This window comes from Triticum aestivum, chromosome 2B, assembly GCF_018294505.1.
Source record: "Triticum aestivum cultivar Chinese Spring chromosome 2B, IWGSC CS RefSeq v2.1, whole genome shotgun sequence".
NCBI classification, from domain to species: domain Eukaryota; kingdom Viridiplantae; phylum Streptophyta; class Magnoliopsida; order Poales; family Poaceae; genus Triticum; species Triticum aestivum.
In genome coordinates this window covers 588633584-588648447 of record NC_057798.1, presented here as the reverse complement: position 1 = coordinate 588648447, position 14864 = coordinate 588633584, and positions in this window count along the sequence as shown.

Genomic DNA, 14864 nt, shown 5'->3' with positions numbered 1-14864 from the left:
TCTTTCCCTCAAAACAGAACCAGCACAACTATCCAGGTAATCTCTAGAAGCATCGGTTAGTCCATTATAAAAGATATCAAGTATTTCATTTTTTGTAACGCCCTCGATGCGGCTATATCTCCCACGTGTCGAAGCACGACTTAGAGGCATAACCGCGTTGAAAGCAATGTCGCAAGTGAGGTAATCTTCACACAACCCATGTAATACATAAGGGAAAGAGATACATAGTTGGCTTACAATCGCCACTTCACACAATTACATGAATAAAGCATTACATCATCCAGATACAATCAAGGTCCGACTACGGAACCAAAATAAAAGAAGAACCCCAAATGCGACAAAGGTCCGCGATCGACCCCAACTGGGCTCCACTACTGATCAACTAGAACGAAACAACACAAAGGGCAACATCTTCATCGAGCTCCTCCTTGAGCTTGGTTGCGTCACCTGCTCGGTAACATAGGCACCTGCAAACTGGTTTTGGAAGTATCTGTGAGCCACGGGGACTCAGCAATCTCGCACCCGCGAGATCAAGACTATTTAAGCTTATGGGTAAGGTAAAGGCATGAGGTGGAGCTGCAGCAAGCGACTAGCATATATGGTGGCTAACATACGCAAATGAGAGCGAGAAGAGAAGGCAAGCACGGTCGATAAAAGTATGATCAAGAAGTGATCCTATAGCATCCTACGTCAAGCATAACTCCAACACCGTGTTCACTTCCCGGACTCCGCCGGAAAGAGACCATCACGGTTACACACGCGGTTGATGTATTTTAATTAAGGTCAACTTCAGGTTTTCTACAACCGGACATTAACAAATTCCCATCTGCCCATAACCGCGGGCACGGCTTTCGAAAGTTCAAATCCCTGCAGGGGTGTCCCAACTTAGCCCATGACAAGCTCTCACGGTCAATGGAGGAATAGACCTCCACCCGAGACACTCCGATCAGACTCGGTATCCTGGTACATCAAGACATTTCGACAGGGTAAAACTAAACCAGCAAGACCACCCGCTGTGCCGACAAATCCCGATAGGAGCTGCACATATCTCGTTCTCAGGGCACACCGGATAAGCTAAGCATACAGGTACCGACGTAATCCAAGTTGCCAAGGAATGGTCCCGCACGGTGCTCTAGTTTGGACCAACACTCAGAGGAGCACTGGCCCGGGGTGGGGGGTAAAATAAAGATGACCCTTGAGTCTGCAGAACCCAAGGGAAAAAGGCTTAGGTAGGCAAATGGTAAAACCAAGGTTGGGCCTTGCTGGAGGAGTTTTATTCAAAGCGAACTGTCAAGGGGTTCCCATTATAGCCCAACCGCGTAAGGAATGCAAAATCCGGGAACATAACACCGATATGACGGAAACTAGGGCGACAAGAGTGGAACAAAACACCAGGCATAAGGCCGAGCCTTCCACCCTTTACCAAGTATATAGATGCATTAATTAAATAAGATATATTGTGATATCCCAACAAGTAAACATGTTCAAACAAGGAACAACATCTCCATGTTCCAACAAGGAACAAACTTCATCTTCACCTGCAACTAACAACGCTATAAGAGGGGCTGAGCAAAGCGGTAACATAGCCAAACAACGGTTTGCTAGGAAAGGATGGTTAGAGGTTTGACATGGCAATTTGGGAGGCTGACAAGCAAATGGTAGGCATCATAGCATTGGCATAGCAAAAGAGCGAGCAAACTAGCATAGCAAAGATAGTAGTGATTTCGAGGGTATGATCATCTTGCCTGAGATCCCGCAAGGAAGAAGAACGAGTCCATGAAGAAGACAAACGGACGAAGTCGAATGGATCCTCACAACTCAGGAACGAAACCGAAGCTAACGAGAGAAGCAACCCGAAAAGAAACAAACAACATAGTAAACAACCATCACATAAACATGGCATGAAGCACAATCAAGTATGGTGCATGTCCGGTTTAATGAGGCATGACATGGCAAGGTGAAACAAACAACACTACAATTTAAGTGGAGCTCAATATGCAACGAGTTGCATATTGACGGAACACCACATCAATTATTTAGTTCGCTCTCGTTATGCTACTCATCAATATTAAATGTTGTTAAGCATGGCAAGAGGTGAAGCATAACAAAAAACTATACCATCTAAACAATTTAAATGGGGCCGGATATAAAAACAACAAATCCGGTAAATCCCCATATGCATTTAGCAATTTAATGCAACAACAAGTTTAAGCATTTAAATGTTGTTATCATGATGCGGATGACATATGCAAGTTTTATGCATTTTTTATGAAAATGTTGACATGAGCATGTTATGAAGCATTTGTCACCATGGTAGAATGAAACGGGTGCCACGGCAACAAATCCGAAAATGATGCCACGGCAACATTTCGGTCCCGATAACTCATGGAGGTACCGGTGCAAAAGGAAGTGTGACGTGAGCGAGTCATGCAAGATGGTGGGGTGATCCCGGATACCGGGTGTCCCACATGACGGTGGCATGGCAAAAGAGGGGCAATACGGACACGGTGCAAACGGTGCATCTCATACAACATGCATTCGGTCCACGGCGGTCGTTTCGGGTTATACCTTCAAAGCGTTCAAACGGGACGGTTCGCGTTTCGTAGAGGGAAGTAGTCGTTCACGGCCGTAGTGGAGGTAGTGGTTCACGGACGTCGTGGAAGTAGTTGTACACATTTCGTAGTGGGAAGTAGTTGTACACGGCGACGGTAGTTGTACACGGTTCGTAGGCGTTTGAGTCATCAGTAGAGGAACTTGGCGGACCATGTAGTCGAACTTGGCCCATCCGAAGGGGTACTTGACGAAATCCACCTCGGATGTAGTCGTACACGTGTAGTCGGACTTGACAAAAATGCACACCGGCTGCAGTCGTGGTACAAGACATTATCCGGGACGGTCTTGGTGTATCTGTGCGTAGAGGTACTGGCAGTTTTGTGTAGTCGATCTTGTCGGTCTTGACGATCCAAAACGAAGCAACACCAGGGCCTCGGGTCTTGGTGTCCTTGCGACCGGCAGCGGAGGTGCACGAAACAGCAGCAGGAGGCTGCAGAGGTGGCGACCATGTGGCTGACAAGGTCGCACGCAGAGCAACACAGAGAGATGACGAAGGCCTCGGGCATGAAGGCTTGAGCGTTGTACGAGGAAGGGGCCAACGGGGTCGGGGTTGCATCTTGGCGATCCAGTGACGGCAGGGGATGGAGCTCGATGGAGGCGGAGCAGCGGTTGGTGGCGTGTGCGGGCGGCGTGTGGAGGTGCAGGAAGGCGGGGCCGCGGACATCCATGGCCTCAGCGAGGGGGTCGGGCGCGAGGCTCCTGTGGCGGCCATGGCTGCACGAGCTCGCGGACGGAGCTGCAGGCGCGAGCAGCCGAAGGAGGGCGTCGGCGCGGGAGGAGAAACAGGGCGCGGGACCTTGAGGAACGACGCGACGGGGCAAAGGAGGTCGGCGGCGAGGTAGGTCGAGGGCGGCGGCGGTCGCTTGGCGGAGGGAGCAGGCAGTGGCGACGAGCTCGAGGAGCGGCTCTCCTTGAGCGCTCGGGCGACGGGGACGGATGGCGCCAGTGGAGGGAGGAGGCGGCGAGGGGAAAGGGAGAGGCTTCCTCGCTGGTTGCGGGCGTGGGGGTCTCAGGTTGGAGGCGGCGAAGGGATCGGGCGCTGGGACCTCATCTCACTGGCTCGATGCATGCGAGCGGAGGGGAGTTGCGGCGCAAGGGAAGGGAGCAGGGGAACGATCGGGTGAGGGGAAGATGCGGGTGTGCGGCGCAGAAGGGAGGACGAGGGAGATATGGATGGGGATCGGGCAGGGGGCTAGGGTTAGGAAGGGGTTAGGTGGGCTGGACCTCCAGGCAAATGGGCCGGCCTGGTTTGTTGGTTAGGCTGGGCTCTCTCTCACTCTAATGAAAAATAAAACAGAACAGAGAAAATAAAGAAAAGAAAGAGAGGTTAGTGGAAAGATTTGCGCATGGGGATAATTTTCCCGGACTCGCAAAAATGCGCTTGACCCAAGAAAAATGGAGTGGGCAAGATTGCAAGAATTAAATTCAAAGTCATTTGAATTTAATTCAAATGGTTTGAACAAGGACTAGGATTTAGAAGTGTCCAAAAATGTTCGGATTTTTGGTGGAGCTCCGGAAAATGATGAAATAATTTATGGGCAAGTTGGAGACCAAACTTGAAGCAGAAAAGGAACGAAATTATTTTGCAAGTGTGTTTTGATCAATTCCAAACTAATGGAATATTTATTATAACTCCCTAAATATCGAGAGGATATGTTATAAAGAGAAATCACCATGTGAATCCCTCGATTTAAATAGATCAACGATCTATGCAATTTATTTAGCTAAGTTTTTAAAAAGGGTTGCATGATGACATGATGCAATGCAAATGATGCAATGATGAATGCATCAAACAAATAAATCACACGACGAATCTCGGAAATAGCTGGAAGTCTTCTGGAGCATCGGTCTCGGGGCGTTACAACACTCCACCACTACGAGAGGATCTCGTCCCAAGATCTAGGATGGCACCGGAGAGAAACGGAAGAGGAAGAGAAGAGGTAAAACTAAGTTGCTTCTTTGACGAACGAGTGAAACCACGAACCTTGAGAGGTTGAGCAATTTAAAAGAAAGAGTACAACAAAGATGAACGAGATTGCAAACAATCCGTTAGAAAAGATGAACAAGGAGTATTACAAGAACTTGAAGGTTGCAAAGACATGGAAATAAGAGCTTCACGAACGAATAGAATATGACCACCTCGGTATAATGAGATAGCCAAGGAACAAGAATGACAGAATTTGGACAGCACTCCGGTAGAAAAGAGAAGAAAACTTGATGAGATGAAAAGAACTTGAAGGGATGACACAACACTCCGGTTAAATGGGTAAGCAAGAAAATAACATGATCTTGACAAAACGAGGTGATGGGTGAAGAGCACAACATCATAATGCTTCCAGAACGAAAGAATAGAAGCTAGACCGTTGGGATAACAGAATGAAGAAGAAAATGCCAACTTCTGCCACAAATGAGCTTGGAAAGCACCCTTCCAAGAAGGTTACAACGGGGTTGTTGGGAAAAACCAACAACAAAATGAATAAGCTTGTAGTGGGCTTATGGAAAACATCTCAAAACTATGAGGTGACAACCGGCCACTAACGGAAACAATTGCTTGCTTGAGATCAACGAAGAGATGCAAAACTGCTTTCGCCGAGAGGATAGGAGAAAACTTGGATCATTGCTAGCACCATAATTAGTAATATTCCTTAGGGAAGGCTTTAGGTGAAATCTATACCAAGATAACTCCAACGAAGAGATTGGTGGATTTAAAATGTCTCATTCTTGACAACATGTGAATCATGAAACACGAACTCAAATTGTCAAGAATGACATAACACCACGTCAAAAGATAAGGTAGAAAGAATTGCACTTTGGAATGCAAGATGAAGAATACTTGAACTCCTCAAAACAAGACATGTGTTGAACACCATGTTTAATTTTTGAAGTATGGCTTGACGGGTCTTAACTTCGAGAGAAATCTTGATGAACAATTGAAGAATGAAAAGAATCCTTGACGAACCACCACTCCGGTAATAAACGGATGATAAAAAGAAAGAGAATTTGAAAACACAAGGTGAAGCCTTGCGATGATTTAGATGGAGCTTCGCGACGAGATAATGCGGAAAACATAGAACTCCGGAAGTAAGATGAACAACAAGAAGCCAAGAATTTATTACTCCTAAACAAACTCCGAAAGAAAGGATTAATCACTTGGACGAAACCAGAATAAGAATTATGTTATGCGTATCCTTCACCAATTTAAATTGATGACAAGCAACGGATTTGGCATACTACTTATTCTTGTAGAAAGGATTAAAAGAGATATATCAAAACTTGAGAAGGTCTTCAACAAACCACCGGTAGGATTGGAACAACAAATGAATTGATACGATAACGAAGGAAGCGAAATCTTGAACGAGCCGTCGTAAGAATTGAAAATGATCGAAGTAGGGGTGCATCACCGGTAAGAATTAGCAAATGAACGAAGGTGCTTGAAACAAACTAGATACATGAGAACAAAGAGATCAAGAACTGATTAGAGGATATTCGATTGATGCACCGGCAAGATAGGAGAATGATAACTGACAGCTGAGAATGAATAAACCTGAATTGATGGACTCCGGATGACAACCTGAGAAGACTCTTGAATAACTCCTGATGGGTGAAAAAGATTCTCACAATCGAAAACAATTATGAGAGGATGGCAACAAGCTAGCACCATGAATCTTGAAGAGAATAGAGCAAGATTAAAGAGAAACTCTTCTTCGGTCTTCAAATGATGAGAATGACAACGAGAAACACCACCAAGAATTATTGAGGCACACCGGAAGAATCAAAAGCGAAGAGGTTGAGCCAACTATGAAAAGAATTTGAAAGATCTTGGAGAAAAGCATTTGACTGATGATAACTCATTCTTACGTCAAACTTGGAGAAGAATTTAGGATAGCTCTGGGAAAATAGAAGAGTCAGGTAAGATCCTGGGAAAAGACCTGTGGGTTAGGGCCCACTCAAAAGAACACCGTTGAAAAGATTTCAAAGAGATGTTGCACCGGTTGAATTAAATGACTTGAATGAGATACCAATCTCGAAATAGCTTGAACGAATGCAGAGTGGAAACACGAATCTTCGAGATATCTTGAGCACTCCGGAATAACAAATAGCGAGAAGTAGAATGATAATGAGGTGCACCGGTATGAGAAGACATTGAAATGAGGAAAAAGGTATGATCAACAAAACTTGACTTGAATCCACCGGAGAAGAGAAAGGAATGAGGAATGACGAACTAGTAGAACATCTTCTTGAGAACCACCGGGTAAGAACATTGACGGAAAAGAATGGAGAAACTTCACAAAAATAAAAGGATACTTGGTAAAGAAATCTTAGTCCTTGAGGAAAAAGGGTGGGTGGGCGGGAAAAAACAAAGGCAACTTGGAGACGGATGAAACAAACAACATTGAGAAGAAATGATAATTGGTCTTGCTGATGTTGAAGTGATCGGATCCACTTGAAGAGAAACACGCCGGTTGAAAAGGATTGACATGACAATCTCGATTGTCGAGAAGGATTGGTATTCACATCGGAGTATGAGAACACCATTTTGGAAAGGTATGGAATCAACACTTGACATTGAAGCAACTCGAATACCACAACTCAAAACAAAAACAAAGGACTGGCTTGCAGAATAAGCCGGAACAAACATATGATAGAGATTTCGTCCGAAGTTTTCGTGGTGGGGCCTACACGGGCTCGATCGTACAACACCATCATGTACAAGGCAGTGCACATGACATACGAAGTGTCCCCGAATCGGCATAGCCAAGGACTCTTTAAGACACAACGAGACAACTGTAAAACCAACCGTGAATAGGCGGACCACTAGACGTCGAACCCCAATTTCATATCATACATCCGTCGGAAAGATATCCTAAGAGCTACTTGAATTCCCACCTATGAAACTCCCGAAATTTTCCAGTTATGCAATCAGGTGTTAGGGATACAGGGGAAGCATAATATCTCACCCAAAACTAGCAAATACTACATCCAGCTGTATCCATCCTTCAACACATAACCAAGAAAGCTTCGGAAATCGTCTACCTCAACCTTCGAAAAGCATCCGTTATACGAGTCATGGCAATACTCCCGTACTCACCTCAGTACTGGGTTATCGGGGTTATCTCACCAACAACTGCATAAAAGAGATTTTCGATGTCGGCGTACTAAACTCAGGTATTCCAGAACTGCAACGATAAAATTATGATGACAACACCTCAGAGCTCAACTCCCCGGGACACTTCCACTAAACCCCTGACAGGAGGCACCAAGACAATGTTCTCATCATAAAACCATCGGAACGATTCCAAGATACCCGCGTGATCCTAAAATTTTTTTTAGTGAAATTTGAGAAGAGAAGAGTCAAAACTCTACGTCAGGATGCCTTACCAGAGCGATGAAGAGACTGAGGAGTAAAAAGAATTCCTAGCTCTCCGATATATATAATCCTAAATGACTCAAAACATTTTTCTAGACACAACTCGGCCGCTAAAAACGATCAAGCAGTGGGGCTCCTAAGGTCGGGGAAGGCTCTGATTACCAACTTGTAACACCCTCGATGCGGCTATATCTCCCACGTGTCGAAGCACGACTTAGAGGCATAACCGCATTGAAAGCAATGTCGCAAGTGAGGTAATCTTCACACAACCCATGTAATACATAAGGGAAAGAGATACATAGTTGGCTTACAATCGCCACTTCACACAATTACATGAATAAAGCATTACATCATCCAGATACAATCAAGGTCCGACTACGGAACCAAAATAAAAGAACAACCCCAAATGCGACAAAGGTCCCTGATCGACCCCAACTGGGCTCCACTACTGATCAACTAGAACGAAACAACACAAAGGGCAAGATCTTCATCGAGCTCCTCCTTGAGCTTGGTTGCGTCACCTGCTCGGTAACATAGGCACCTGCAAACTGGTTTTGGAAGTATCTGTGAGCCACGGGGACTCAGCAATCTCGCACCCAAAAGATCAAGACTATTTAAGCTTATGGGTAAGGTAAAGGCATGAGGTGGAGCTGCAGCAAGCGACTAGCATATATGGTGGCTAACATACGCAAATGAGAGCGAGAAGAGAAGGCAAGCACGGTCGATAAAAGTATGATCAAGACGTGATCCTATAGCAACCTACGTCAAGCATAACTCCAACACCGTGTTCACTTCCCGGACTCCGCCGGAAAGAGACCATCACGATTACACACGCGGTTGATGTATTTTAATTAAGGTCAACTTCAGGTTTTCTACAACCGGACATTAACAAATTCCCATCTGCCCATAACCGCGGGCACGGCTTTCGAAAGTTCAAATCCCTGCAGGGGTGTCCCAACTTAGCCCATGACAAGCTCTCACGGTCAACGGAGGAATAGACCTCCACCCGAGACACTCTGATCAGACTCGGTATCCCGGTACATCAAGACATTTTGACAGGGTAAAACTAAACCAGCAAGACCACCCGCTGTGCCGACAAATCCCGATAGGAGCTGCACATATCTCGTTCTCAGGGCACACCGGATAGGCTAAGCGTACAGATACCGACGTAATCCAAGTTGCCAAGGAATGATCCCACACGATGCTCTAGTTTGGACCAACAATCAGAGGAGCACTGGCCTGGGGTGGGGGTAAAATAAAGATGACCCTTGAGTCTGCAGAACCCAAGGGAAAAAGGCTTAGGTAGGCAAATGGTAAAACCAAGGTTGGGCCTTGCTGGAGGAGTTTTATTCAAAGCAAACTGTCAAGGGGTTCCCATTATAGCCCAACCGCGTAAGGAAAGCAAAATCCGGGAACATAACACCGATATGACGGAAACTAGGGCGGTAAGAGTGGAACAAAACACCAGGCATAAGGCCGAGCCTTCCACCCTTTACCAAGTATATAGATGCATTAATTAAATAAGATATATTGTGATATCCCAACAAGTAAACATGTTCAAACAAGGAACAACATCTCCATGTTCCAACAAGGAACAAACTTCATCTTCACCTGCAACTAACAACGCTATAAGAGGGGCTGAGCAAAGCGGTAACATAGCCAAACAACGGTTTGCTAGGAAAGGATGGTTAGAGGTTTGACATGGCAATTTGGGAGGCTGACAAGCAAATGGTAGGCATCATAGCATTGGCATAGCAAAAGAGCGAGCAAACTAGCATAGCAAAGATAGTAGTGATTTCCAGGGTATGATCATCTTGCCTGAGATCCCGCAAGGAAGAAGAACGAGTCCATGAAGAAGACAAACGGACGAAGTCGAATGGATCCTCACAACTCAGGAACGAAACCGAAGTTAACGAGAGAAGCAACCCGGAAAGAAACAAACAACATAGTAAACAACCATCACATAAACATGGCATGAAGCACAATCAAGTATGGTGCATGTCCGGTTTAATGAGACATGACATGGCAAGGTGAAACAAACAACACTACAATTTAAGTGGAGCTCAATATGCAACGAGTTGCATATTGACGGAACACCACATCAATTATTTAGTTCGCTCTCGTTATGCTACTCATCAATATTAAATGTTGTTAAGCATGGCAAGAGGTGAAGCATAACAAAAAACTATACCACCTAAACAATTTAAATGGGGCCGGATATAAAAACAACAAATCCGGTAAATCCCCATATGCATTTAGCAATTTAATGCAACAACAAGTTTAAGCATTTAAATGTTGTTATCATGATGCGGATGACATATGCAAGTTTTATGCAATTTTTATGAAAATGTTGACATGAGCATGTTATGAAGCATTTGTCACCATGGCGGAATGAAACGGGTGCGACGGCAATGAATCCGAAAATGATGCCACGGCAACATTCCGGTCCCGATAACTCATGGAGGTACCGGTGCAAAAGGAAGTGTGACGTGAGCGAGTCATGCAAGATGGTGGGGTGATCCCGGATACCGGTTGTCCCACATGACGGTGGCATGGCAAAGGAGGGGCAATACGGACACGGTGCAAACGGTGCATCTCATACAACATGCATTCGGTCCACGGCGGTCGTTTCGGGTTATACCTTCGAAGCGTTCAAACGGGACGGTTCGCGTTTCGTAGAGGGAAGTAGTCGTTCACGGCCGTAGTGGAGGTAGTGGTTCACGGACGTCGTGGAAGTAGTTGTACACGTTTCGTAGTGGGAAGTAGTTGTACACGGCGATGGTAGTTGTACACGGTTCGTAGGCGTTTGAGTCATCGGTAGAGGAACTTGGCGGACCATGTAGTCGAACTTGGCGCATCCGAAGGGGTACTTGACGAAATCCACCTCGGATGTAGTCGTACACGTGTAGTCGGACTTGACAAAAATGCACACCGGCTGCAGTCGTGGTACTTGACATTATCCGGGACGGTCTTGGTTTATCCGTGCGTAGAGGTACTGGCAGTTTTGTGTAGTCGATCTTGTCGGTCTTGATGATCCAAAACGAAGCAACACCAGGGCCTCGGGTTTTGGCGTCCTTGCCACCGGCAGCGGAGGTGCACGAAACAGCAGCAGGAGGCTGCAGAGGTGGCGACCATGTGGCTGACAGGGTCGCACGCAGCTCAACACAGAGAGATGACGAAGGCCTCGGGCATGAAGGCTTGAGCGTTGTACGAGGAAGGGGCCGACGGGGTCGAGGTTGCATCTTGGCGATCCAATGACAGCAGGGGATGGAGCTCGATGGAGGCGGAGCAGCGGTTGGTGGCGTGTGCGGGCGGCGTGTGGAGGTGCAGGAAGGCGGGGCCGCGGACATCCATGGCCTCAGCGAGGGGGTCGGGCGCGAGGCTCCTGTGGCGGCCATGGCTGCACGAGCTCGCGGACGGAGCTGCAGGCGCGAGCAGCCGAAGGAGGGTGTCGGCGCGGGAGGAGAAACAGGGCGCGGGACCTTGAGGAACGACGCGATGGGGCAAAGGAGGTCGGCGGCGAGGTAGGTCGAGGGCGGCGGCGGTCGCTTGGCGGAGGGAGGAGGCAGTGGCGACGAGCTCGAGGAGCGGCTCTCCTTGAGCGCTCGGGCGACGGGGACGGATGGCACCGGTGGAGGGAGGAGGCGGCGAGGGGAAAGGGAGAGGCTTCCTCGCTGGTTGCGGGCGTGGGGGTCTCAGGTTGGAGGCGGCAAAGGGATCGGGCGCTGGGACCTCGTCTCACTGGCTCGATGCGTGCGAGCGGAGGGGAGTTGCAGCGCAAGGGAAGGGAGCAGGGGAGCGATCGGGTGAGGGGAAGATGCGGGTGTGCGGCGCAGAAGGGAGGACGAGGGAGAGATGGATGGGGATCGGGCAGGGAGCTAGGGTTAGGAAGGGGTTAGGTGGGCTGGACCTCCAGGCAAATGGGCCGACCTGGTTTGTTGGTTAGGCTGGGCTCTCTCTCACTCTAATGAAAAATAAAACAGAATAGAGAAAAGAAAGAAAAGAAAGAGAGGTTAGTGGAAAGATTTGCGCATGGGGATAATTTTCCCGGACTCGCAAAAATGCGCTTGACCCAAGAAAAATGGAGTGGGCAAGATTGCAAGAATTAAATTCAAAGTCATTTGAATTTAATTCAAATGGTTTGAACAAGGACTAGGATTTAGAAGTGTCCAAAAATGTTCGGATTTTTGGTGGAGCTCCGGAAAATGATGAAATAATTTATGGGCAAGTTGGAGACCAAACTTGAAGCAGAAAAGGAACGAAATTATTTTGCAAGTGTGTTTTGATCAATTCCAAACTAATGGAATATTTATTATAACTCCCTAAATATCGAGAGGATATGTTATAAAGAGAAATCACCATGTGAATCCCTCAATTTAAATAGATCAACGATCTATGCAATTTATTTAGCTAAGTTTTTAAAAAGGGTTGCATGATGACATGATGCAATGCAAATGATGCAATGATGAATGCATCAAACAAATAAATCACATGACGAATCTCGGAAATAGCTGGAAGTCTTCTGGAGCGTCGGTCTCGGGGCGTTACATTTTTCTTAAGAGGATGATCACGCAAAGCATTAAGTAACTTGAGAAGCCTCCCCCAAGCTTGTGGGAGACTCTCATCTTCAATTTGCACAAAGTTGTATATTTCCCTCAAAGCAGCTTGTTTTTTATGAGCAGGGAAATATTTAGCAGAGAAGTATTAAATCATATCCTGGGGACTACGCACACAACCAGGATCAAGAGAATTAAACCATATCTTAGCATCACCCTTTAATGAGAACGGAAATATTTTCAGGATATAAAAGTAGCGAGATCTCTCATCATTAGTGAACAAGGTGGCTATATCATTTAATTTAGTAAGATGTGCCACAACAGTTTCAGATTCATAGCCATAAAAAGGATCAGATTCAACCAAAGTAATTATATTAGGATCAACAAAGAATTCATAATCCTTGTCGGCAACACAAATAGGTGAAGTAGCAAAAGTAGGGTCAGGCCTCATTCTATCATTAAGCGATTGTTTATTCCATTTAACTAATAACCTCTTGAGTTCATATCTATCTTTGCAAGCTAAAATAGCTACAGAAGCTTCTTTATCAAAAATATAACCCTCAGGAATAATAGGCATATCTTCATCATCACTTTCATCAATACAATCAATTTCAATAATTTCTTTCTCTCTAGCCCTAGCAATTTCTTCATCAAGAAATTCACTAAGGGGCCCAGTAGTATCAAGCATAGACGTAGTTTCATCATAAGTATCATGCATAGCAGAAGTGGCATCATTAATAACATGCGACATATTAGAACGAATAGCAGAAGCAGGTTTAGGTGTCGCAAGCTTACTCAAAACAGAAGGTGAATCAAGTGCAGAGCTAGATGGCAGTTCCTTACCTCCACTCGTAGTTGAGGGATAAATTGTTGTCTTAGCATCTTTCAAGTTCTTCATAGTGATCAGCAGATATAAATCTCAAGTGACTCAAAGAATAGAGCTATGCTCCCCGGCAATGGCGCCAGAAAATAGTGTTGATAACCCACAAGTATAGGGGATCGCAACAGTTTTCGAGGGTAGAGTCTTCAATCCAAATTTATTGATTCGACACAAGGGGAGCCAAAGAATATTCTCAAGTATTAGCAACTGAGTTGTCAATTCAGCCACACCTGGATAACTTAGTATCTGCAATGAAGTATTTAGTAGCAAAGTAATATGATAGTAGTGGTAACGGTAATAAAAGGTAACGGTAGCAAAAGTAATTTTTTTGGTATTTTGTAGTGATTGTATCAATAACAACGAGAAAATAAATAAGCGAGAACCAATATAGGAAAAGCTCGTAGGCATTGGATCGGTGATGGATAATTATGCCGGATGCGGTTCATCATGTAACAGTCATAACATAGGGTGACACAGAACTAGCTCATATTCATCAATGTAATGTAGGCATGTATTACGAATATAGTCATACGTGCTTATGGAAATGAACTTGCATGACATCTTTTGTCCTACCCTCCCGTGGCAGCGGGGTCCTAATGGAAACTAAGGGATATTAAGGCCTCCTTTTAATAGAGAACCGGAACAAAGCATTAGCACATAGTGAATACATGAACTCCTCAAACTATGGTCATCACCGGGAGTGGTCCCGATTATTGTCACTTCGGGGTTGCCGGATCATAACACATAGTAAGTGACTATAGACTTGCAAGATAGGATCGAGAACTCACATATATTCATGAAAACATAATAGGTTCAGATCTGAAATCATGGCACTCGGGCCCTAGTGACAAGCATTAAGCATACAAAGTCATAGCAACATCAATCTCAGAACATAGTGGATACTAGGGATCAAACCCTAACAAAACAAACTTGATTACATGATAGATCTCATCCAACCCATCACCGTCCAGCAAGCCTACGATGGAATTTCTCACGCGTGGTGGTGAGCATCATGAAATTGGTGATGGAGGATGGTTGATGACGACGACGACGATGAATCCCCCTCTCTGGAGCCCCGAACGGACTCCAGATCAGCCCTCCCAAGAGGTTTTAGGGCTTGGCGGCGGCTCCGTATGGTAAAACGCGATGATTTCTTCTCCTTGATTTTTTTTCTCCCGAAAGCAAATACATAGAGTTGGAGTTGGCGCCGGAGGAGCTCCAGGGGGCCCACGAGGCAAGGGGTGCGCCCTAGGGGGGCGCGCCCCCACCCTCGTGGACAGGGTGTGGGCCCCCTGGTCTTCATCTTTTGCAATGATTTTTTATTATTTCCAAATAGACGTTCCGTGGAGTTTTAGGTCATTCTGAGAAGTTTTGTTTCTGCACATAAATAACTCCATGGCAATTCTGCTGAAAACAGTGTCAGTCCGGGTTAGTTCCATTCAAATCA